Source organism: Oratosquilla oratoria, chromosome 23 (genome assembly GCF_046742065.1).
Source record: "Oratosquilla oratoria isolate Oo_2021 chromosome 23, ASM4674206v1, whole genome shotgun sequence".
Lineage (NCBI taxonomy): Eukaryota > Metazoa > Arthropoda > Malacostraca > Stomatopoda > Squillidae > Oratosquilla > Oratosquilla oratoria.
This window is the reverse complement of record NC_134799.1, coordinates 46,698,703-46,723,702: the sequence shown is the minus strand read 5'-3', so window position 1 is coordinate 46,723,702 and position 25,000 is coordinate 46,698,703. Positions and strand designations below refer to the sequence as shown.

The 25,000-nt window shown below is 38.4% G+C and overlaps 2 protein-coding genes across 4 annotated transcripts in view; one reads left to right on the top strand and one right to left on the bottom strand.

Moving 5' to 3' along the window:
* LOC143038106 (open rectifier potassium channel protein 1-like) overlaps nucleotides 1-25,000 on the top strand; it is a 333,381-nt gene that overhangs the window by 85,219 nt on the left and 223,162 nt on the right. The gene's annotated exons all lie outside the window — the stretch shown is intronic.
* The window catches only part of LOC143038150 (uncharacterized), a 322,262-nt gene that overhangs the window by 167,712 nt on the left and 129,550 nt on the right, over nucleotides 1-25,000 (bottom strand). The window lies entirely within an intron of this gene.

Below are 25,000 nucleotides of genomic sequence, written 5' to 3'. Positions count from 1 at the left end.
TTTTTTTGTCATGGAACATACTTTTCCACTCCTTTATAAATTTTTGTCAAAATTTTCCACATCTCTTCTACTGTTGGTTTCACCCTATTCATCCTTTCCCAGTGTACTTTATGAAGGAATTCCCTTATTTGATCAATCTTCCCTTTCTATATTATTCTTTTTTCCATGTATTTTTCCTCATTTAGTTCCAGTTTAACCAATATGTTGTCACTTTTACTTATTGGTGTCTTATATTCAATCTTGTCCACTATTTCGGGTTCTGATGTGATTATTAGGTCCAGTCTCGATAGTTCTTCCTCATTTCTATACCTAGTATTCTCTTGTATCCATTGCGTCATTGTATGTTCTATAATCAATCTCTCTTCCCGCGAAGCCGTTTTAGGAGGCACATAATTTACTACAAACTCCCTGCTCTTCCCATCCCTGTCCTCCACTTCCATCATAATCAACTCTATTCTTTCCATATGTGACATTCCTCACATTTACATGCTTCTTAGTCAGAAACATAACTCCACCCCCTTGTTTTACCTCTCTGTTTCTAATCCAATAATTATATGCTCCATGTCCTACACTGTTGGGTGGCAGTAGACCTTTCAACTTTGTCTCTACATTTCCCATTATGTCTGGTTCTTTTTCCTTCAGGTAATCATTCAGTTCGTTCAAACCTGTTATTAAGCCATCTATGTTTGTGTAAGATAATTTTAATTTTCTACTACTTCCATCGTGTTTTCTGTTTCCTTTCCGTTTTTCTCTGCTATGAACCATTTCCTCACTTTCATATCTACTACTCTCCAATAAAATTTCTCTTTGACTGTTCTTTTCTCGTTTTTTTCCCCTTAGCTTCTAGTCTTTTTGTTTTCTCATCCTCTCTTTCATCTTTATTCATTTCTCATTTTATCCATACCTGTGTACATTGATCACTGTTTGCTAGTTTCCCTGTTTTTGCTAAAATATTCTCTGCTGTCGTTTGTGACCTGAATTTGATCTTAATTGGTCTGGTCTTATCTGTATTGTATTTCCCTATTCTATATATTCCTTCAATATCTTTCCCTGTTTCTTGTACATCCTCTTGAACTACTTCTAATATCTTGTTTACCTTTTCCTTCTCTTTTACTCTTGTAGTCCTATTTGGATTATGCTTTTCTTCCATTCCTAATATAATTATACATTTTTTGTCCGCTAAGTCTCCTACTATATTCTCCTTCTCTCTCATCGCTTTAATAGCTGTGTCCTTATTTTGTTCTTTCATCTGTTGTGTCACTATATCTCTCAATGCAATTTTGTTGTTCTCTTGGACTTTTCCCCAACCTTGTGGTTCTTTTGCTATGGACTCTTTATTCTCTTTATTATTATTCTTTAATTCCACATTCTCATGCTTTACTTCGTTTAACTGTCTTTTTCAATTCTTGTATTTCTTTAGTCAGGTTTTGATTTTCCGTCTGTAGTTCTTCCAGTTTATCAACTCTTTGGGTAATTAGTGTTAATTGGGGAACCTAACCTCCCATGCTCCTTTTTTTTTTTTTTTTTTTTTTTTTTTTTTTTTTTTTTTTTTTTTTTTTTTTTTTTTTTTTTTTTTTTTTTTTTCTCCTCTAGATTTACTAGTCGGGGGAGGTTGTCACCTCCTCCCTCATTAAATCCATAAAAGCAGTTATCTTCTCTTTCCATTGAGCTGCTATTATCTATATTTCTGCTTTTGACACATCTGCTTGTTCTTCCTCGTCTGTGTGTTCTGCACCCCTTTTGTATACACCCCTTCTAACATCCGGGGCCCGTTCGTCCCCTTCCTCATTTCCTTCCATTTTCCTCCGTAATCCCTCTCTCTCTCCTTTCTCTTCACCTTCCCACTACACCATGAGCTTTCCCCTTCCCTACTAATACAACAAAGGTACTCCCTCGTTGTTGAGATCGATGAAACTTGAATTTTTCCTGGAGTTCCAAACTTCGCTGTCACTTCGACCGACGCGCGCGCGCGCCTGTGCGTGTGTGTGTGTGCGTGCGTGTGTGTGTGTGTGTGTGTGTGTGTGTGTGTGAGAGAGAGAGAGAGAGAGAGAGAGAGAGAGAGAGAGAGGGAGGCAGCAAGACGTTGTGCTTCCCGCCGCCCATCCAGTATCAAAAGGTAATCATACAAAGCTTTCATTTTCTCTTTTATTAGCCACTTTATGGGATATGTGAAAGTACAGTCATATTCATGACTATTTTATATCACAGAAGACCTGTTAAATTTTACACCCAGCCTCATAATGACTGGACACAGCTATAATAAGTAAAATGCTGTATAATCATTTGAATTATATTCCTTATCTTATACCTGCTATAATTACTTTTTTGTACTATCGATATGGAAAGCTTTGAAATAGGTGAACGAAGACTGCTTTATCACTAGATTTACACAAAATTCGTGTAACTCGTATAGTCACTGAGCTAAGTGAAGAAATATAAATATATTTTAAGGAAGCTTGAGGTTTCAGCCATCTCAGTGGGGGAAGGGTAAGCAGGGCTGCCAACCGAAAACGCAGAATCGACTGAGATTCTTTGAGTGAATTGCTTATACGTGTCTAATTGACACTTCCCTAGTTTATAAATGTATATTCTACACGGACCGGAGTATCTTGAGGAAAGTTTATTACTGATTGTATGCGTTTTGGCCATGACCGGTCTGCTGCCACTTTCTCCCCATGTATATCAAATCACCTTACTTTTACCCACATTAAGCTTCAACTTCCTTCTTTCGCACACCTCCCCAAACTCTGTCCCTAACTTCCTCAATCACTCCTCTGATCCTGCTACAAGTGCAGTGTCGTCAGCAAACAACAACTGTCTTATCTCCCACTTTTCTCCGTTTTCTTTGACCATCTCCAATCTCTGACCCACTACCCTTGCATTCACCTCTCGCACCGCCCCATCCATGTATAGATTGAACAGCCAGGGCGACATAACAAATCCCTACCGAAGTCCCACCTTAACCTCAAACCATTCACTCTCTCCATTTCTAATCCTAACACAAGCTCTACAACTCTCGTAAAGTTCTTGACTGCTCTTAACAGCTTTCCTCCTACCCCATATATCTGCAAAATCTCCCACAATGCCTTCCTGTCTACCTTGTCATAAGCCGTTTCCAAATCCATAAAAGCCCAAAATGCATCCTTACATTTTCCAGCTTACTCACATATCTGTCATATATATATATATATATATATATATATATATATATATATATATATATATATATATATATATATATATATATATATACACCTGTCAGGCTACTGTGGTGTATTGCCGTAAGATTTTGCGTTAGAGATCAAAAGTTTATGTATAAAACTGTAATTCAACCGTAAGACCATATATTTTTGTAATTCTATATATGTTTCAAAACAAATGCAGAATGAACACCACATAATGAAAGCAATACTATTTACAAAGGTTCTTATAAACACTTGAAAATTCGAGTTTATTTCAATTTGTTTAACAAACATTGAAAAATACATCGCATGTGGAGAAAAAGCATAAGATTTTCAACTTACGCTGTAAGACTTGAAAATCATAGAAATTACGCGACTTACGCAAAAAAAAAAGTAAGACTTGACAGATATGTATTTATATATTACATACAGTCATGTAGAAAATTACAAGTTAAGTTTGCTTGAAAGGAATACATGCCCCAACCATAAAAATAACCGAGCAAGTGGGTCTGCCCCACATCTATCATAACTCTAACTTCCTTCCATTTCATTCTTTCCTTACACTAAACCCCCAAATCCCCCCCTTCCTCCCTCTCCCCATCTTATCTATCCTGCCCTCTAACTAACCTTACCTTACCTTACCTTTGTGACAACACGCCACTTCTGCAGTGCCCCCTTAACGCATATAGCTTTGTAGTGTAATAAAACTTGTAATCTTTGTCAAAACAATTATAGTATATCAATTGTAATCAAATTATGTTGTAATATTGTTGTCACATACAAGGATAGCCCTTTTATTGTAAAAAGTATTTGTAATATTATTTGCATACTTTGTACAAAGCACTAATTTATTTATCGTGTATATTTTATGTTCTGGTGGACGGGCAATTCAATAATAGAGGATCCAAATCAGTCCACGAAACTTTAAAAATAACCTAGTAAGCGGGTCTGCCCCACACCTATCATAACACTAAATTCCTTTCATTTCCTTCTCTCCTTCCACTTAACCCCCAAATCCCCCCTCCCTCCCTCTCCCCCATCTTATCTATCCTGCCCTCTAACTAATGATAGGTCCTGAAGAAATTCGGAATTCAAATTTTTACCTACTTTCAGAGCGATACCCGATTCCCATGACATAACTAACCGCATCACCTTATCGGGGTGTCGTATCGATTTGGACGTTGGCCACCATGGAGCTCCATTCCTGTCCGCACATGGCTCTTCTTAACAAGATGGCATTTGTTATTTCTTCTTCTACAGATGTCCTTAACCCGTCTACACATTTTCTGCGTGGTCTTCCTCTTGCCCTCTTTCTTTCTATTTTTCCCGTTAGGCACGTATGTTCTAATTGTTGTTTTCTCATAACGTGTCCTACAAAGTGTAACTGTCTTTTCCTGATAGTTGATATTATTTCCCCCAGTGTTCCAATTTGTTGCATTATTTCTTCGCTTGTTTTAAAATCTGTCCATGTAATTTTCAGCATCCTTTCCCATATCCACATTTCTACTGCTTTTATCCTGTCCTGCAATTGTCCAAGTTTTACATCCATATAATAATACTGACCAAGTGTAACATTTTACAACTATTTTTCTTGTTCTCATGTTAATTTTATTGTTAGTCACTAAGTGTTTAATTTTGTTGAAATTATTTTCAGTTATGGCTATCCTTTTCTAACGAAAAATAATTTCAACAAAAATTAAACACATGCCCCAACATCCTGTAAAAACTCTAAGACCTCAAGTCGTGCTGCCGGTAAGAACAAAATTTGAACAGATGATATATATATATATATATATATATATATATATATATATATATATATATATATATTTGTGTGTGTGTGTGTGTGTGTGTGTGTGTGTGTGTGTGTGTGTGTGTGTGTGTGTGTGTGTGTGTGTGTGTGTGTGTGTGTGTGTGTGTGTGATTTGACTTGGATCACGTGTTAGACTCGTGGTCGACATCTATTTCCCTCCCGGAAGAGAGCTCATATATGACCGATCTATGGGTAATTCTGTGACCTTTACACGCACACACACATACCCATCTCCCCGCCTCGAAAGTTTGAGTAATGACTCTCAGCGCAGCGATACTGAAATTATTTTAGCCCTGGGCGGGATTCGAACCCTGACAGCCGTAGTGACGGCCGGGAACTCTAACTACTGCGCCATCGAGTGTGTGTGTGTGTGTGTGTGTGTGTGTGTGTGTGTGTGTGTGTGTGTGTGTGTGTGTTTACATTCATTTGTTTATTTGCTCAGATTAAATCCCAAGATATTAGATATATGGCGTCGTGTCCCTCGTTTTTATGTAGACTGGATTTATGTCAACGCATTTCTTGATGCTGTCATTCATGGTCGACCAAGCTTCCAAGAACAGACTGCTCTTCTCGGAATTGTCTCTGTATAGGATCTCCGTCCCATCCCAATCTATCCAATGACGTGTTTGTGCTTGGCTGATGGTGTGTCTTTGTGTCTGACCAATTGTTTGTGTTCCTACGCCGTGGCTATAACTTTTTTTTTTTTTTTTTTATGCATTCTGCATCACGATCCATGCAGCCAACGTAGATACAGTACGCCCGCCGGCTGTGTGGGTTTTTCCTGGTCTTTAACCCTGGTTAGTTGTGATCCAGGGTATTGTGTGGTTTATGAGATACTAACAAGCTTCTCTAAGAAGTATTCTAAAAAACAGTCAACACGGTTTCAGTCGTAAACCTTGTGTAGAATTTGACAAGACGATAATTTCTACTAGAATTTGACAAGACGATAATTTCAAGGTATGGAAAAATGTAGATATGGTATATATATAAACTTAAAAGTTACTGATATTCTAGATAGTTACTGATATTCTAGATCTACTAGATTCTAGTAGATAATTTCTACTAGATAGTTCTAGATAGTTACTGATATTCTAGATCTACTAGATTCTAGTAGATAATTTCTACTAGAATTTGACAAGACGATAATTTCAAGGTATGGATAATTGTAGATATGATATATATAAACTTAAATGTTACTGATATTCTCTTACACGATAGACAACTAGATATATTCATATCGCTTGTCTTTGTTGGTAACCTACTGAGCTGGATTAGAAACTGGGTCGACAATCATAAAATGAGTTGGTATGAATGCCAAAACTTTTTGCCGGAAATGTGCATCTAGTGGAGTTTCGCAAATTTCAGTTCTTAATAATCCACTTTTTTTAAACATGTGTTACAGATCACGGACTCAAATATGTATCCAAACGTGCTAACGCACGAACAAATAAATGGAGAGATAAATAGATAAATAAACAAAAATTGCGGAATAGCAAAATGGGCAGCAATCCAGATGGGTATTCTAGAAAATGTCTCAAATTCACGATTGTAGTGAAACGAAGCGAAGTGTAATAGCGATTGTTATTTCATAGGTCTAGCATAGGCCAATACACTTCTATAGTAATATGAATATGCAATATAAGCGGATAAAAACCAACTATGTATGAATATACTAGCTCACAAATGGTGTATGATGACACTGGATATCAAAATAATGTAAATAACACCTGGGTTATCGTGGTCATTTGATAGTCTAGATAAATACACAGAAAAGACAGTGAAAGCAGCTTACATTACTTAATCTAATCAAAATATATACGAACATTTACTGACTGGAGGAATGAAAACAATTCATGTTTGCTTGAATTAATACACAATGAAACTATGAGAACAAATAACGGTATTTGGTTTAAAGAAGGAAAATATCAACTTAGATGATTATGCACATGAATTAGTGGCAGCTGTTTATGCATTCACTTCAAATAAAACTTGTACTTGGAACTATAGAAACCTTTTGTTTTATACGTGACTGGGGTTTTGTCTATATGTGAAGGGTTGGGTTTTTGTCAACCCTTTCCACTGGGGTTGCGTCCTTCGGAATTTATCTCTTGGGATATTGTCCATTTGCCTATTAGAACATATCACATAAGTGGACAAGCATCCGCCGTCCAATTTAACCAGAAATTAATTATGCCATTGTAAGTATTGTACATGTACCCTGCATCTGTTTTTTCCCCCGTCCCTCGACATTATATTATCTATACTTTGAGTTAAGTACGTCTTTGTATTTGATCAAGTAGAAACACGTTAGCCCATGACAGGATCTGTAAAAGACATACTACCCATTTTCAAATTATGATATATTGTTCAAACCCATTTTTCATGTTCATAGAAAGTACAGGTGAGTTTGGGTGTGATGGTCTACGTATAATTTCCCGATTTATTGCATTAGTAATCATTGGGTGTATTGTTAGCCTTTAATTTTGTTATTGTTTATTGAATATGTTGTTGAATTATTGTACTGTAATTATGTACAATGTATGAAAGAACCAATGCCCACGTGCGTCTCTGAGTTTTGCCGTCAAATCCGAGTTGGTAGCGAAGCTTGGCTCAGTATTGTCGTAACCTTCAAAGTGTAAACGCGCTTTTGCTAATTGTAGTAAATGTATCGAATGGTGACTTAATACACCATGTTCCCAGTGTGAAGGTGGTTTTCATTGCCACCCAATACATTTAGTGGCACGTGGTTAAGCAAATTTTTGCATATTTTGAACATTTGAACGTTGTCAAGTGATACAAGCTCTGGCCAGCATATGCGTGTATTTGCATGTTATTTTTTTTCATTTTCAGCTAGGTTTTCAAGTGATACAGTGACTTTAGGAATTATATAGACATTGGTGCTCATGAACAATGTATTCTAAATGCACCATTTTTTTTTTTTTTTTTTTTTTGAGAGAGAGAGAGGGAGAGAGAGACGAATACCTCGTAGTCCACAGCTTTGGCGCGTCGTGTGGGCTTTTGGTTATAATCGTCGTCTTCTGCATTGGTGGAACGTTTGCTTATTGCTGCTGTGTTAATGACAACTCTTCTGGAGCCTAGATGTGGAGGGATTACTGTTTCAGCCTAGTTTGTGTGAACCGTTTGCAGGCGTGATTACCGGGTTTCAGTACGCCGCCTCCGAAAGACTGGTTACGTGAGTTGTTAATTGTCAATCTTGTGAATATATTATTTTTTTCTTTCTGTGAGCGTAAGTGTTGTCTTTTTTGAGATATTGAGATTCCATTTGATTTTTATTTCTATATAAAATTAAAATTGTTTAGCCAGGCATCCATATTCCTTACGTCATAGGTATGTAGCCATGTTCTGTACGTCATAGACAGCCATATAGGGACGTCATTCTCTTGGACATCTTCCTTTCACTTAGTTATTGCATGGTTATCCGTTTACGGAGGCGTTTTCTTTAGTTTTCTATTTTTCAGAGAATTTGTGTTATCGTTCACTTTTTTTTAATGGCATTCCCGAGTGTTGGATTTATTTTACGACCCCCAGCCAGGATGGATTCATCATAATCCTTCAGCGGGCATGTGCTTTTGTAAGCGGTTGCAATGATTAATGTACAGTATGTATTAAGAATTTATTTTTATTTTTTGCGTTAATGTTACTTCGGAGTGGTACTCAGCTCTAGCCTCCTTTAACGATATATACTCAACGGAATTTCCCATCATTTATCAGTAGCCAAAATTTGCCTTAGGACATGGCTAATACTACATTTACCCTTTAACATCAAGACCTTTTCATAGTTAAATTCTCAGCTCAGGACCCTCATTATTCAGTGGCTGCCTTCCTTCAACAATGTGAGAACAGCATAGTGAATACTAACGTAGATGTGTAGTTCTATTTACATTTAAGCTACTGGTGTTTGGGAGAGACAAAATCTAAGCAGGCTCTTTTCTTTACTGTTCCAGTATTATCTCTGGTTTATACATACATAGCAACCTCCGAAATAATCTCGGGCGGTTGCCAGATCTTACATATATGCACTTTTGCAGTGATGCCATATACTGACCGGGTACATAAGAAAAAATTCGGTTAAGCCGACGATAACAGGTGCCGGACAGGCGCCGTTTCCCATTGTAGTCGAGGAGTGCGGTCTCTTTTGTCCGACGTAAGCGCCAGGGCGTTTTCTCCGAAACACTAGCAGCTTCTGTTGTTCGAGCAGGTGTTGGCTGGAAGCCTGGTCTTCAGGTCACTAGGAACAGTTGAAAGAACATTGCTTGAGATCCGGAGGAACAATAGATGGTCCCTGGAGAGTTGCCCTGAAGACGTTGGAGTACTTGATTCATGCGTGTGTGCTTGCGTGTGCACGCTGGACATCGAAGGGGCTGCCAAAAGATGCTCGGTCAGCTACTCACTGTCCTCAGTGAGATTGGTACTCATGAAAAATAAGAAACAATACAAGGCCGTTTGCAGAACCTTGGTATGAAGATACATGCACATAATGTTGGAACAATAGTAGTATCTGGAAATATTCATGAATGAAATGAAATAGACTTAATTGTATGACTATGGAGGTTTTGGTGGAGAGGATTAGTGATGGTCCTCTATTGCAGGAGTAATGTGAGTTTGTGAAGGGACAGTCTCGTCAAGGCTACGTGGAACTCTTTTGGTGTGATCTTTGTGGAAGACGGTTTCCGTAAGGCCATGCAAACTGAGTGCTTTGAATTTGTTCTTTGACTCATATCCAATGATACGATAGGATCCAGAGAGTTTAAGGGAGAGCTTCGAGGTGGAGGTGTGGTTAAGGGTGTAAACAATGTCTCCAATATCAAAGGTACAAGCTCAGGCTGATTTGTTATGCAAACGGACCGGTAGGTAATTCTGAGAGAAGATAATATGGGAGCCTTTTGTCCGAGCCAGAGGACAAAATGAGGTGATTCCGATATTGAACTGTTAATGGATATATTCATCCCAAGAAAAGTGAAGATCAGAAGCAAGATGCCTAAGAACATTGAGAATCTATTCTGACGTTCAGCTAAGCCATTTGAACAAGTTGATAGGCAGCAGTGTTGCATTTCTTGATTTGAAAGTAATTACAAATGTGCGAAAGAATCTCATTGTTGAATTCAGTCCCGTTGTCAGAAATCGGAGTTTTGGGTGTAGTAAAGATGCATGTGAGTTTGTCAATAAGGGTCTTTGCAACGTGTTGTGCTATCTTGTCTGATAGGGGAGAGGGGGAGAATACAGAATCGTGAAAAATTGTCGGCACAAAGAGGTATTGGTTTCCGGTATGTGCAAGTGGTAATATAAGATCAAAAGTGACTGTGTCGAATGGTTTAGACGGGGTAGGGTAAGTTAGAATTGAAATATGACCTCTGGTATGGCCTTTATTAATACCGCAAGGGTGACAAGCGTCAATGTAGGCGTGTATATCCTTCATCATGGTTAACCAGAAGTAGTGCAATTTGGCTTGTGTAACGCATTTCTCCTTGCCAGGGTGTGCAGCAATGCATGAATAGTGTATAAGTCGTAAAACTTCTGGAATGAGATCCGTAGGGACTACAAGTTGAAACACTGATCTGTTGGGTTCATGTACAAAGGCGAAGGCGGAGCATGCCGACAGGAAACATTTTGGTCCATATCTAGGTCGGATGCGAAAAAAAAATCATATTAATAATAAAATAATAAATAAAAACTATAACAATGTAAATAACAAATAAAATACATAAATAAATGCATAGGTATAGTTAAATAATAAACAAACAGGTAAATAGTAAATAATAATAAATTGACATATAACTAATAATAAATGAAAATCAGACAGACAAATTATAACAAAACAAAAACAAATAATATAAGATAAACTATAATCATTACAGCATCTTACTTAGGTATTTATCTAAATGATTCTTAAAGCTTCGAACTGAACTACATTCCACTACCTGTGCAGGAAGTTTATTGCATTCATTAACTACACGGTTGGCAAAGTTGTTTCTACCTACTTCCAAATTGAATCTATTTCCGGATAGTTTGAGACCATTGTTTCTTGTCTGATTCTCATTCAATGTGAAAATTTTGTTACTTTTGATGTTGTCAATTCCCTTTAAAATCTTAAAGACCTGTATCAAGTCACCTCTGAGTCTACGCTTTTTTAGGGAAAACAGATTCATGTGTTTTAGTCGATTTTCGTATGATTTATTTTTGATATTTGGAATCAGTTTTGTGGCTCGCCGTTGTACTTTTTCCAATCTGTCAATGTCTTTAATGAGATTCGGTGACCATACGGAAACAGCATATAGGGTATGTTCATGTACACATTTCCACCACACTTTTTTATGTATAATGTGTGTGTGGAGTAGACCATCCTTTTAAGTTTTGTTTTGCCTGGGTCATTCATTTCCCCCCTGTATGCTCGGTATATATTTTTGGTGGTGGCCGAGCGATGTGATGGTCTACGTATAGTTTCCCCAATTATTGCATTAGTAACCATTGGGTGTATTGTCAGCCTTTTTGTCATTGTGTATTGAAAATGTTGTTGAATTTTTGTATTGTAATTATGTACAATGTATGTAAGAACCAATGAGCCCACCCGCGTCTATGAGTTTTGCCGCCAAATCTGAGTTTGTAGCGAAGCGTGGCTCAGTTTTGTCGCAACGTTCAGGTTGTAAACACACTTTTTTCATTGTAGTAAATGTATAGAATGGTGACTTAATAAACTATGTTCCCATGGTGAAGGTGCTTTTCATTGCCACCCAACATAGGAACGACTTCTTTGGTGGTCCAACATGCCAAATCCCTATTTCTTAAGCCTATTCCCATATACCTTGATACTGATTGGATATGTATTTTCATTATTCCGACTTGTTTTCTCGTTTCTTCACATACTACCCCTTCAACTGAAATATTCCTTCTCGGGTATTATTTCTATTTGCTTCAACTCGTTAACAAATTTATAGAACATCTTGTCTTGATATTTAATATTATTGATTACATATATAAAAAGTTTCTTTATATTTTTACTCTTATTAATTACATATATAAAAAGTTTCTTTTTTTCCATTCTTATATATTCATTTCCGGTTATTTTGTATATATTTTCTTATTTCCTACATTATTTGTCTTTTTGTTTTTCTATTCCTCATCTTTTGTTGAACCAATCCTCGGCACGTACTTTTCCATATACTTTGTAAATTTTCAGGAAGATTTCACTTTTCATCTTTATTTTTTCATTGAGCTCCCTTCAGTTGAGCCTCTTCAGAGCACTTCCTCAGCTCCGCAGAATTATTGAAATAGATGCATCTTCTTTGTACATTTCGCTTTTTATTCCTGTCTTCCCCATTTCCAGCATAGATTAAAATACCACATAATCACCCTTAGCTATCGAGCATTGGTAATTAAAGGTTTCAATTACCTCATATATTTTTTGTAAAAATCCAAACTTGCTGGTTCTTTGCCTCTATATCTTTTTTTTTACCTACTTCATCGTGTGTGTGTGTGTATGTGTGTGTGTGTGTGTGTGTGTGTGTGTGTGTGTGTGTGTGTGTGTGTGTGTGTGTGTGTGTGTGTGTGTGTGTGTGTGTGTGTGTGTGTGTGTGTTTGTTTGAGTATTTGAGTACCTGACTAATTGTAATACATCGGAAAAGAGCAACGTTCCTGGAGCCTTGTCATGTATTCTCCAGTTATCATACCAGGCTTAGAATGATCTAAATTTGTGTGTGTGTGTGTGTGTGTGTGTGTGTGTGTGTGTGTGTGTGTGTGTGTGTGTGTGTGTGTGTGTGTGTGTGTACGTGTGTGTGCGCGCGCGCGTGTGGGTACGTGTGTACGCGCGCTCGCGTGCATGCGTCTGTGTTTGCATGACATCTCCCTGCGCCAGTATATGATTTGATGAAATTTTGAGGGTGTTATTTTACTCTTCTTGAGCCGAAACTATGATTTTGGAGGCGTCTTCGGTTCAAACGTCAAGGTTAGGATCACTAGTGTCGCCCACGTGAGAATTCCCACACGAAAACCACAGAATTTGTCGTCATTAGCTTTAGAATAATGGATTTTTTATTTTGTTAATTTCTGAGGATATGTTGTTATCAGGGGAAATTTTACATTGATTTTTACGTTCCTTTTGAGTCAGATGCATAAGAAAGGATCTAATTGCAACAGCAGCAATAATAATAATGATAATAATAATAATAATAATAATAATAATAATAATAATAATAATAATAATAATAATAATAATAATAATAATAATAATAATAATAATAATGATTGATTATATTAGATATCTAATGGTGGTCTTTTTCTTAAATATAACTGTAGCAAATTGTAACCTTCGGTGATTATTGGTCCTATATATGATGGAGGTGTTTTTGAACAGTTTTCGTAGTGAAACGTATTCAAATTTTAGACAAAAAGGAGAACATTTGTTATGGAGTTTGAGTAATCAATTGAGTTAGAAAAGCGTTAGAAGACCTGTTGTGTATGTACGGGAGAAGAGAAAGTCTGTTGTACGAGGTCAAAAGTTTTTTACGTAAATAGTAGATCCTGTGTGAGGTCAGGGAATGGAGAGGATGAATAGATTACGGCAAGGTGATACATTTTCATCCAGACTATTTACAGTTTACATGAAAGACATTTTCAGATGGTTAATTTGGGAAGGGAAAACCTTAAAGATTAATGATTAATATTCTAATTACCTCATATTTGTGGATAGCATTGTTCTTGTTTTAGAAAGATCAGATTACTTGCAAGGAATGCCGAGTGATCTGAACAAGGAATATCTTAAAGTAGATTTGAATATGAATAAGAGTAAAACCAAGGTAATGTTTAACTCGAAAGTTCAAATTAAAGAAATTATAGTTGATGGTGAGAGTCGTGAAGAAGTTGGATAATGTAATAATTTCGGCCGGATGCTAAATTGACTAGATATAATGAGAATGAAATAATAAAAAGCTGTATCACAATTTGCTAGAAAATGTTAAGAGCATTATCATAAGTTCTCTGTCTTTGTGCTTGAAATGCAAAGTTTAGCATCAATGTATAATGGTAACTACAATGTACAGACGTGAAACATGAAAACTGACGAAGGCGACGGAGATCATATGTTGAATGTTTCTACGATGTATAGTAATTCATCATTAGATAAGGCACTAAAGATAACACGTTCACGTCTCCCTGCTTTATTGGGTAAAGTGCGTACACCACGCTCTATCCTTAGGTTATCATTTGCTTAGTTAGTTTAATTTATTCCCTTTCACACAGAAAACAACGGACACTCAAAATAATATAGTTATTTTAGATAATTTACAAAGATATCCTATTTCACATTCATCCCACTTTCACATTACAAGAATTGAAATGATAATTAAATAAGTAAACAGGAATGATAATCATACGACCTCTCACGGAAACTTCGAGAACAATTACACATACATACGAACATACATACTTCCAATTACGCATTACTTTTGTAATTCCTAAATGAATATAATTTACTATAAACTATGAAATAGATATACAATAAATGTTCGGCCAGCTATCTGTCGCTGACTCCAGCGGTGTATAAAATTGAACAGAGATTAAATATTACACAAAAATTGCAAGTTAAGTATATGGATAACATAATAAGCAAGCAGTAAAATGAGGTAGACATAATTTGTTAACATAAAGGCATAAAATAGAATACACGTATGTATGAAATTTACTAGAATTAAAGATTTTGAAAGGAGGTAAGTAGAGAACACTTTGGCACCTAGACGGTTTGGAGGTTCAAGAAGAATTTGTACGGCTGCGAAGATTATACGGGTGGGGCACAGGTGAAGGTGAAGGGGGAAGGGAAGGAGGATTTGCGTCAGGGGGAGTCAAGGGAGTCGGAGGTTCAGTGTCGCAGTCTACACCTCGGGAGAAGAGATTGAGGTTGTCCAGGTGCATAATGGTCTCTGAATCTGAATTTAGCTGTTTCAATTTGACCTTGTTAGTAGGTTCAAAGGCGAGAACACGGAAAGGACCTATTGCAATGTTAGACTCTCTCCCATTTTTATTATGAAGACGGGTCATCTCGTCTTTGGCGAGAGAAAGAGACTGTGTAATCCTCTTGAAGAGAGTGTTGAAGTTAGCAAGTGAAACTTTTATAAAATCATCAAGGTTATAAATAGGGCCTATATCTGAAGTAAGGAGGTCATATGGAAGTCGCTTGTCGGAAGTAAAGATGACAAAGTGAGGCGACTCCGATATGGACCTATTGATGGCACTATTAAGGCAAGACTGAATCATAGGGACATGGTTATCCCAGGAGAGATGAAGGTCGGAAGCGAGGTGTCGGAGAACATTGAGAATCTTTCTGTTTTGGCGTTCGACAAGGCCATTTGAACTGGGGTGGTAAGGAATGATATTACATTTTGTTATCTGAAAGGATTTGCAAATATTTGAAAAAATATCATTGTTGAATTCCGTTCCATTGTCAGAGAGAAGGATTTTGGGAGTAGTGAAAGGGCAAATAATCTTGTCAATAAAGGTCTTTGCAATTGTTTTAGCAGTCTTGTCCGGAACAGGTTCAAAGATGCAGAATCTGGATAAATGGTCCATACACACAAACAGGTACTGATTTCCACTAGATGGGAGTGGTAACTTGAGAAGGTCAATCGCAGTCATGTCAAAGGGCTTGCTAGGGATTGGATATGTCAAAATCGGAACTTTACTGTGAATATGACCTTTATGGGTAGCACAAGAATGACAGGCGTCTATGTAGACATGGATATCTCTTCTCATAGTAAGCCAAAAGTACTGAAGTCTGGCCCGTGTTAAGCATTTGTCTTTACCTGGATGTGCAGCAAGTGGAGAATCATGTAAAAGGAACAGAACTTCAGGTACTAAGTCAGAAGGAACTACGAACTGTTGTACAAGTCTGGTTCATGCTTGTTGGAAAGTGTGGTTTCGTGGTAAAGAACGTCATCGACGAGTCTGAAGTGTTTCAAGGAGGTAGGGAAGTCTTTAAGTTCTGATGCATCTCCTGACTCGAGAGAAAATATCACACATTTCCACACTGGGTCGGATCTTTGAGCTGCTTGAATACGCGCATGAGTAAGAGTGACTGAGGGAGGGAATTGATAGCAGCAACATTTCGAGAAAGTGCGTCAGTAACATTGTGTGCTTTACCTTGCACATAAGAGAAGGTGGGATTGAATTCTTAAATGGTCAAGAACCAACAAGCAAGTTTCCCGGACAGGTTCTTGCCTTTAAAAAGCTGAAGAAACGCCTGGTGGTCTGTATGGACTGTGATAGGGTAACCAAGAATAATTTCTTTAAAATGTCGAAGAGCATAAATAACCGCTAAGGCTTCAATTTGGAAAGAAGCATCAGTGTAGAGAATGAAAGGTAAGCTATAGTCAGGAAAAGCTAAGACAGGAACAGTAGTAAGGGCATTCTTTATATCTGCAAAAGCTTATTCCTGGGCAGACGACCAGTGAAAAGGAACATCCTTCTTTAGCAGTGAAGAGGAGCTTCAATATCAGAATAATTCTGGATGTACCTTCGGTAATATCCTGAAAGTCCAAGAAAGGAGCGAAGGTGCTCAACGTCTGTGGGACGAGGGAAGTCAGCAACAGCTTTGACTTTATCAGGAACAGTAAGAATGCCATGATAAGTGAGGACACGACCAAGAAAACGAATTTCTTCCTTAAGGAAGGAGCATTTTCTCAACTCGAGTTTGAGGTTGGCATCAGCAAGACGAGAAAATACCTGTTGAAGGGTTTGAAGGTGTTCTGGTATTGACTTAGAAGCTACTATGATGTCATCCAAATACATAAAAACATTATCACCAAGAAAGCCAGCAAAAACAGTATGCATAAGTCGTGTGAAGACAGAAGGAGCAGAGGTTAGACCCATAGCTAAGCGTTTGAATTGAAAATGACCAGTAGGGGCTGAGAAGGCTGCCATGGGTCGGCTTTCTAGAGTAAGAGGAATCTGGAAATAGCCGGGCATTAGGTCTAAAGTTGAAAAGACAGTATTATTCTGACCAACAGAGTGAAAAATTTCTTGTAATACAGGGATGGGGGTTCTTTCCGGAATGATGATCTTGTTTAGTTCTCGAAAATCTACAACAGGACGGAAAGTACCCTCTGGTTTGGGTACAACAAACAAGGGAGATTCCATTCAGAAATGGAAGGATCAATGATATCTTGGACAAGCATGTCTGCAATGAGCTTGTCCACAATTTACGTTTGCTGTGCGGCATTCTGTAAGCCGGAATGTAGCAAGGTTTGGAGCCTTCTCGAAGGGGAATGTGATGGTGAATCAGGTCAGTAGGCAAGGCAATGACATGTCGAAAGGCATTCCATAGAGAAACTAAATCCTGGTGAGCATCTGGGAAGTCAAGGGAACTTGAAGTGGGATGCGTCAATAGGAACCTGTGTATGACGCACATTGGAGGTAATGGTACAAACAGGCAAGGAAAACTTGTGGTTATCGATGACTTTTACTCTTGAAGGGTACACGAGAAAATCACATAAGTTTGTACCAAGTTTGAGATGGAGGGGAGCATTAGTGTCATTGGCAACTAGAAAAGAAGTATGACCTTTCTTCGTGGAAGTGCATAAGGCTGAATTTAGTGATATGCCATTGACACGGGTGGATTCTGACATACAGAGAACATCGCATTCCTAAGCTCGGAAAATGAGAAGCTGCACTTTGCAATACTCATGTGGTGGTAGAGTCGCAGGTCTTGGTAACACTGCATAAATAAGACGACACATGGTGGAAAGCACAGTGGAGACAGGGAATAAGGTAATTACCAATTCATCTAGGGGAGGAGATAAATTTTGCTCTGTTGGAGAGAATTCTAGAGAAGGGGGGATTTGGTATTCCGTTTCCTAGATTTAGACATGCGAGAAGAACGCATTCGCTTCGTACGAGTGGAAGATTTGGGCAAGGTAGGTTCACTGGAAGGAGGGAGTGAAGTCTGATTGGAAGGTTCGGACGAAGGTTGTACAGTGGCCTGTGAAGTGGAACCTAGAGCAGGCAGGGATGAAAGAATATCCTTTGGAGGTGACTGAACATGGTCAGGGGTAGAAGAAGGAGGAGCAGCAATAGTGGGAATAGAAACAATTGGCATGTTTTGTTGAAGGGGGGGGGTTTACTCAGAACTAGGAATTATAGGAAGGGGTTTAGGGGTAGTCGCCAAAGGGAGGGCAGGAACGAAATGACTACCATAAGCAATCCCATGATATTTGGGGTAGACGACAATGTCATATTGCTGCATGATGTGTAGACCTAGAAGCACATCTGCAGGAAACTACATCGGCGACATAAAGGAGAGTTTGAATCTCTGGGCTTTGATTAGTGAGGCTGATCGGAAGATGAATCTTACCTAGAGCTGAAAATGGAACACCATCTACGTTAGTAATTTGTAAGTCAGATGTTTCCAAGAGGGTGACACGCTTATAGGTGGAGCAGAGTTTGAGAAAGATTGAAGAAGATATAATATTTACAGGGGACCCAATATCTATGAAGAGAGATATAGGGATCTTATGGACAGTAGCAGGAATGGAAAGGGCATATGACCATGTGTTAGAGTTAGAAATAGTACAAACGGGAAGGGATAGCAAGGGAGAGGGTGGTGGGGATGGGACATGAATTCTAAGAGTGGAAGTCTTGAAAGAAACAGAGGCAGATAGTCATTTAGGAGAAGAAGAACGGGAAGAGGAAGTCTGACGGGGAGGGAAGGGAGTATTGGAATGGGTGGCGTTCAAAACACGACACTCAGCAGCAGAGTGAAAACAAAGGCCATGAATAGGACATTGTTTATCGGCAGGATTGGCAAGACGGAGATAGCAACGGTTGGCATAGTGTCCCGGTTTCTGACAGAAGTAGCAGATGACAGGGTTACGAAAGGATGATCTTTGTCTAGGACGGGAGTTGAATCTAGCGCGAGAAGTGTGTATAGAACGAGACGCAGATCTGGAAATATGAGCAATAGGGAAGGTAGGTTTGGTGATAGGAACTGACTGAGCAGCAATGTCATTCAGTATCTTAGGTGAATCATGAAATTTGTGAGAGAAATCCGTTAAGGTCATACCTGGAGTGAACTCCACGGACGAAGTTTTGGCTAAGGTGTCCGGATGTAGAAGAGAAAGAAATCGAAAATAGGAAATGAGGGAAACAACATTGGCAAGTGAGATTTTGTTATCAGCTTCAAGCCAGTCGGAAGATGTGAGAGCTGATCGCAGTTCTGACTTAAGGTCAGATGCGAGTTTTAATGCTCTCTCTTTTCGCATATAAGGAGGAAAGTTGTTTTTCAGAGCAAGGTTGTAAAGAGGAGTGAGGGAACCCAGGCTGTCGTGTTCTGCAAAGGTACGTTTGAATTTGTCAACATATTGAGCATAATCAGTGCAGTCTAGGAATGCATCTGAATGAAGGATGTCACCAGCAGTCAACAAAGCTGAGGAGAACTGCTATTTTCTCTTGATCTGTTGCTAATTTTCTGCGGTCAATAGTCGTATTGACATTTGTAGCGTCGACAGTTTCATAGACTATGGTCATTAATTGTGGGGGAGATGGTTTAGTGGACGAGGAAGCCATGGTAAAGGGCTCGAAGGTGGTGGAGTTTGTGACACTGAAAATGAAAGTGGTGGAGTTTGTGACACTGGGGATGCGTGGAAGGGCGTTCGGTTAATGAATAGGGGAGTGCGTGGAGAAAAATGAATAGAATGGCGAGAGAATGTGGGACTTAGAAGAGGATATCTAGGAAATTTTGTCATCAATAGGCGTAGTGCCAAAGATTTTTCCACTTACCTTGGAAGTAGGAAGAATTGTTGAATATGTAGGTAGTACCGAATGGGAAGGAGAAGGACACTGAAGAAATGAAGAAACACGAAGAATTTCTTGGCTACAAACAGTGGAAAGAATTAGAAAAGATATGGAGAGGAGGTACAAGCGTAATTAATATATATATATATATATATATATATATATATATATATATATATATATATATATATATATATATATATATATGTAGTATAAGGTAATTAGAATAATTTTATATATAAATACTGGAATGCACTGAAGCTATGAATTATGTTTTAGCAGAAAAATATGCACACTTGAATCACTCGGGAAGCGAAGCGAAGCGAAGGAAGCGACGAGAAAGGAACAGTCCCACGGAAATGGTGAATGCCGGTGAGCGGTGAAGGTGAACACTCGTTGAAATTCCGGTACTCGTATGAGTGGAGTGGGAGCGGAAGGTGGTGATATGTCCGGGGGACGACGGGTGGTGGAGAGGTAGCGGATGAGGTGTTCAACTGCTCGGCGAAGACAGTGGTTGCGTAGGGGTGGATTCATGGCAAGTCGGTGGTGGATGGGTTAGTGGAGGGGGTTAGTTGGCTGCCGACTGCATAATAGTAGGTCACTGAATGACGTAGGGTGGTTAGAGGAGACCCACGCTGGAACGGTATAGGCTGGTGAAGGATAGAGGCGACTTCCTGGCTCTGCATGACGAACGAAGCGACAGGGAGGAAGAGCGGGTGGTGGAGGTGTACGCAGAGTTGGTAAACAGGAAGTAGGAAGGCTTCCTGGGCTGCTGGCTCACACTTTACAGCCTGGTGAACGTGGGTGTGGAGGCGGAGGTGACCCCATAGAAGATCTCGTAGGCGTTCTCTGGAGATGCGAAGATACTTCCGTTGGCGAATGTTTGCCACTCAGGACGTAAAGGCAGAGTATTGCCCTCGGGAAGTGAGATTTTACCAGTGATGGCTGGAAATAGCGGTGAAGCACGTGTTGAGAGCCCAGGGTGGGTGGGTGGGGAAGAAACTAACTTGAATTCACTTTTCTCGTAGATAAGATCCCACCGTTACGGCCACCATCTGTTGAATGTTACTATGATGTATAGTAATTCAACATTAGATGAGGCACTAAAGATAACACGTTCACGCCTCATTGCTTTATTGGGTAAGTGCGTACACCACGCTCTCTAACAACTGACTGGAGCGCATCGATTCTTTGGGCACGCTCTATCCTTAAGGTTGTCATTTGCTCAGTTAGTTTCTTTTATTCCCTTTCACACAGAAAACAACGGACACTCAAATTAATATAGTTCACTGCCTTCTCTTCCATTATCATCTCACCATCTGCACCTTTTACATTTTCTTCTCTACTTGATTTGCCTCCTCTTTCTCTTTTAATTTCCTTCCAAAACATATTTTTATTGCTTTCAAAATTTTCTGTCATACTCTTACCCCATTTCACATCTGCTGTCCTCTTTGCTATCTTTATCTTGTGCTTAAATTCCCTTCTCTTTACTTTGTACCTCTCATACGATTCCCTCATCCTAATTTGTAGCCAATCTATGAATGCCTGCTTCTTCTCCTCTACACCTTTCTTTGCATCCTCATCCCACCACTCACTATACTTCCTTCTATTTCCTTCCACCCTCCTTGTTCCACACATCATCTTTGCACACCTTATGACTCCCTCCTTGAACCATCCCCATTCCTCCTCCACTCCTAGTTCTACTCTATACTTTACTCCCTCCCACTCCTCTTTCAAATAATAACAAACAGATAAATAATATAAAATTAATGTTCGATATTACAGCATCTTAGATGTTTATCTAAACGAATCTTAAAGCTTCGAACTACACGGTTGGCGAAGTTGTTTCTACCGACTTCCAAATTGAATTATTTCCTGACAGTTTGAGACCATTGTTTCTTGGATTTTCATTCAATGTGAAAATTTTGTCACTTTTGATATTGTGAACTCCCTTTAGAATCTTAAAGACCAATATCAAGTCGTCTATGAGTCTACGTTTTTAAGGGAAAACAGATTCATGTGTTTTAGTCGATTTTCGTATGATTTATTTTTGATATTTGGAATCAGTTTTGTGGCTCGCCGTTGTACTTTTTCCAACCTGTTAATGTCTTTAATGAAATTCGGTGACCATACGGAAACAGCATATTCCAAATGTGGACGAATTAATGATTTATATAGCTTGTTAATGAAAGATGGACTTTTGAAGTCAAAAGATCGCGCAATCAGTCCTAGAATCTTATTTGTTTTCTCAAAGGCCGATACGCTGCTTAGATGATTTGAGATCGTTACTGATAATTACGCTGAGATCTTTTTCACTATCCACTTTTGTTAACGAATTTCCAAATAACTTCTAATCGTACTATTAAATATAACCTATATATGTGCTATAATTTATCTAAATCTTCTTGAATATCTAATTGGTTTAAATGATCATTTGCCATCCCGCTCAGTTTTGTATCATCAACAAATTTGGATACAATAGATTTCAGTCCGTGGTCTATATCATATATACTATGAATAAAAGTGTCCCAAGTACGGAACTCTTTGGAACTCCACTCATAACACTTTTCCATCTAGAAGTTTTGCCATTTAGAACAACTCTGCGATAATTCAATCAATTACTAGTCCAACTTAATAGGCTACCACTTATACACTGTGAAGCTAATTTAGTAAGTAGTCCATGGGGGACGGTATCAAAAGTTTTTGCAAAGTCTAGATATATCAAATATATATTGTTTCTTTCGTCATAATTCGAGATGACTGTGTTGTAGAATTCGAGAAAGTTTGTCACGCAAGAACGTTTCCGTCTGAATCCATGCTGGCTATCATTTATCAAACAATTACTTGCTAAATGATGTTCGATAGCATCTCTGATGATAGTTTCCATCATTTTCCTACGATTGAAGTCAAGCTTATAGGCCTGTAGTTATTTTTGTCACTTTTTTTTCAATACGAAAGTAACGTTAGCTAGCTTCCATTCCTTGGGACATCTCCGGATATCATGGATTTCTTAAAAATAATTTCTAATGGAACAACAATCTCATTTTTCATTTCCTTGAAGATTCTTGGATGCCAACCGTCAGGTCCTGGTGTTTTATTAACTTTGAGTTTATCTATACACATTTTAATTTTTTCTTTTGTTATATATATACCGTAGTAAGTTCATCCTAGATTTTTACAGGTTTCAGCTTGAAGTTCACTTTGAGATGTTTCGTTTACGAAATCACACATTCCTTCATTTGAATATTCAAGTTGACCGTCAGCAGATAATAGTGGGCCAATGTGATTCCTAATAACCTTTTTATCTCTAATGTAACTAAAGAATTCTTTGGGGTTCTCTTTGGATTTATCAGCGATATTCATTTCGTATTATCGTTTTCGTTTTTTTTATCGTCTTTTTTTTTTAAATATCTGTATTATTACATAACTTTGATAGTTATTAGGTGCATCCGACCACTTGTATTTCTTATAAGCCTGTTTCTTTTTAGTAATACTTTTTCAGTTTCTTTGTTAAGCCATTTTGGGCGAGCCTGATTTGGGGAGGGGGCCGTCTATCGTAATCGTATTTTGAAATATTTCCAATGTCTGATCTACAGGTCTTTCGCTTAATTTTGCCTCCCAATCTGTAAACTGAAGTTCCCGACGTAGTCCTATGAACTGAGCTTTACTGAAATCGGGTATTTTAAGATACACAAGTAGCTATTCTAAAATGTTTTAGCAGTTTGAATCTAAGTTATGATCACAACTTGCAATAGTTTCAACTGCTTCTACATCGGTTATCATGCTTTCGCGACTAGTGATCAATAGATCGAGTAAATGTCTTGTGGGCTCTTTTACATGCTGAACTAAGTGATTGTACAAGGGTCTTCCAATCAATCGGTAAAATTGAAATCACCCATTATCAATAAGTCGCGGTTGCAGAAACTAGACAGTTCCAGAAACAACGCTTTTTCGTCCGCTAATGATAATGTCTTTGGCCTATATACACCTACATTCATTTTTTGTCTATTTAGGTTAATTCTACCCACAAAGTATCATATGCACCCTGTTTCACATTCTCTAAAACACAGGCGACATTAAGAAACTCGTGATTATTTATTTTTGACTAGTTTTGAGTTTCAACATCATGCCTTACATTATAATGTTGTTCTTTATTGACACCTTGCTCTATATTGACGTTTGGTCCTTCATGGATATTCAGCGCCTCATGGACATTTGCCTTATCATGGACATTGGTTCCTCACGCTCATCCAATGTACACCCTGCCCCCCCCCCCTCCGTCATCACTTCCTAAAATATATTGTCCTCCAGTGATATTATATCCTACCGTGATATTTTGTCCTCCACTATCATTACATCTGATCGTGATATTTTGTTCTCCACTATCATTACATCCTAATGTAATATTTTGTCCTCTACTGACATTATATCCTAAAATATTTTGTCCTACACTGACATATTGCTCTACATTATTGCTATGCCCTACTCTGTTATCCCCAATATAATCTATTTCCCCTTCCCTTTGGGTTTCTACCCCAAAAAAGGAACAAGTTCATTACTCGAGTCAGCTCTATTAACATATACCCAGATCACAAGAATTTCATACTTCATTGTGCATTCACTGGCTCCATTTAAGCATTTACTAGCATCACTAGGTTTCCTGTACACGCTGGTGGTAATGTGACTTCTGATCCGTCTACCCATGCGTACATATAGAAAAGGAATCTTATTGTCACTACTTATGGTGAATTTTAGGCATGATTTTTCCTACAACCTCATATTTATTGTTTCATGCTGTTCTTCATATCTGACGTCAACATTGGAAACAAAATCAAATACTTATGTCAGAGACACTCGTTACACTGCACACTCGTTACACTGCTTCCTAAAAGTGCTGATGGTGAATAACAGAAGGAAAACAAGCAAAATTTACAGAACAATAAAGAACAGGAAGTTATGTCTGTTTCCCGGATTCTGAAACGCAACGAAGGCGCGAGGCTGCACGAAATATTGCGGATGTTGGGTGGGTGGATGGGGCAGAAATAGCATCGCAGATCGTATCTGTGGTGGAAAAATGATCCCAAATAGAGTAAAGGAATTCCGTATGCTACTTTTGAATTGGCGGATGTGTGATGATTGTCGGACTGGAATGGGAACCGGATGGTGCGTGGAATAGTGGTGTGGAGTTGGTGTTAAGGGTAACGATTGGAGG